This window comes from Morone saxatilis, unplaced genomic scaffold, assembly GCF_004916995.1.
Source record: "Morone saxatilis isolate NCDOM2014 unplaced genomic scaffold, NCSU_SB_2.0 Contig14, whole genome shotgun sequence".
In the NCBI taxonomy this organism is placed as follows: Eukaryota; Metazoa; Chordata; class Actinopteri; family Moronidae; genus Morone; species Morone saxatilis.
Genome location: NW_023339696.1, coordinates 6,483,960 through 6,486,016, shown reverse-complemented (window position 1 = coordinate 6,486,016; position 2,057 = coordinate 6,483,960). Strand labels below are relative to the sequence as shown.

The 2,057-nt window shown below is 38.9% G+C and overlaps 1 protein-coding gene across 1 annotated transcript in view; it reads left to right on the top strand.

Annotated features, from left to right (window-relative positions):
• The window catches only part of LOC118323286 (NACHT, LRR and PYD domains-containing protein 12-like), a gene marked incomplete in the record, with an annotated part of 16,517 nt that overhangs the window by 1,662 nt on the left and 12,798 nt on the right, over positions 1 to 2,057 (top strand).

Genomic DNA, 2,057 nt, shown 5'->3' with positions numbered 1-2,057 from the left:
TATCTTCCAGTATGTACAGTGGGAAACAGCATATGCAGATTAATATATGTGTATGTATATGAGAACAACACAATACTGTGGTTGTATAAAAACATAATGTGAAACTCAGCGGACTGTCCCACTCTCTACCAAATGTTGTGTGTGCTATCGGTCTTCTCATCTTGGTCAAGTAAGTGAAGCATATTCACCAAAATACTGAACAATTCATTTCAGTTTCAACATAAATCGTTAACAAAACCTGCTGTGGAAACATGTTTACACATGTAGCATTTTTAGCCCACTTTGTGTTCACTTGGCATCATTCTCTTCCTAATCTGGAGAGGAAAAAGGTCTTGAGTTATCTAATTTTTTGCGTGTGTGTGTGAGTGCCCATTGTCTATTTAGTTTGCAGTTAAACATGATTTCACAGGGGTCTGATGGCCAGAAGAACTGCTGGCAACTGGATTAGCAGCACATCAATCTTTAATGGTTGTTGTTTTAAAGTTGCTGTTATCCCTCTCACACTCTTTCTGCCTGTCTCTTTTAGGGTTCTCCGCTGTGATCCCCAGCCACCACTACCACACACACACACACACACACACACACACTCTATCCTCTCTTCTATATTCCTCTCCCTCCCTCCATCATTATCTCTTCCTCTCTTTTCACATCCCAGTGCTGTAGCTTGGATGTGAAAAAAAAAATGCTTTAATCCAACTTAAAATTGTCATTACACTTTCAAAGTCTGGTTCAAAATGGGGGCTGAGTGTGTGTGTGTGTGTTTGTGTACAACTGTCTGTAAGTGGAAGTGTTTCAAAGTTGACTCTCCTGATTTTTATGGGGCATTATATATTGTATTTATATGTCTTATTCATGTGTTTATGACTAAATCATGTTGTGTACACTCTAGAGACAGGTGATGAAATGTGTGAGGGGAGTGTGTGTGTGTGGTGTGTGTGTGTTTACCTTTGTGTTTTTACGAGCGAGTAACGCTTTGGAGTTAGACAGGCTGATCATCGGCCCAACACAGCATCTACAGTGAATGGATACACATGCTCCGGACTGTCCCATTTCACTGTTTACCTGCACATGCTCACATGCAATGTCTCTCTTATTCACACATATTTTGCCAACACACCTTTCCACATATCACCCATCATACTGCTGAATAAGTCACGTCCAACTAATTTTCATTTCATTCAGTTCTATTATTCTTGTACTCCCTCCATTCAGCTTCTGGAACAATTTAACACAGGCGTATGTAATTATTTTGTAAAATCTTATTTGTTTAGAAGCATGGTCCTTTGGGGAAAATATGCGTTTTGTGAAACATTAACAGAGTGTACACAGGTGCACATAACTATTGTGTTTTTGCATGTATGTTAATGTATAGGGATGTGTGTGTGTGTGTGTATGGCACAGAAAATGGTAATTTTTCTAAGCATGCATCAGGCTTCAGGCTCTAGGACAATTTATTTTTTAAAGCCACCCAGTGAGCCATATGAACCACTGGTACTACAGATTTCACTGTTACAGGCTGTATTAAAGGCCATATTCATTATTGAAAATGAGGATGGGTCACTCACACACAGTTATACTTCCACACATCTGTGCAGAGAAAGATACTCATCAGCCAAAGTACATGCAATTAAGTTGTTCCCGCAAAAAGAAAAAAACACTAATGTCATACCCTTTGTCTTACAGGCATTACTATATGACGTAGTATTACACGTGGTGTTTATATATTATTTGGAAATCAGAGCTCAGGAGGAAAAAACAATACCCACAAAAATAGCGTCAAGTGCGGATGAAAATCGGTAAAGCTGGGTCAGCTTATAGAAGTAACTCCTAAAATTGCATATGTCTATGACTTTATGTTAAGGGATCCTAAAAACTGCTATCCCCAAAAATAAGGTGGGACGGATATGTCACTCGTCAGCCGCTAGCTACGAACTCAATGTCAGATTGAAAATTAAAACAAAATTGAAGTTCAGTCTGGTTATCAGAAGTTTTTGTTAAGTCTCAAGAAGGTCAAGCCTTTGGGTCAAGTTTTACAGATCAGAAGATTGATGCCACTC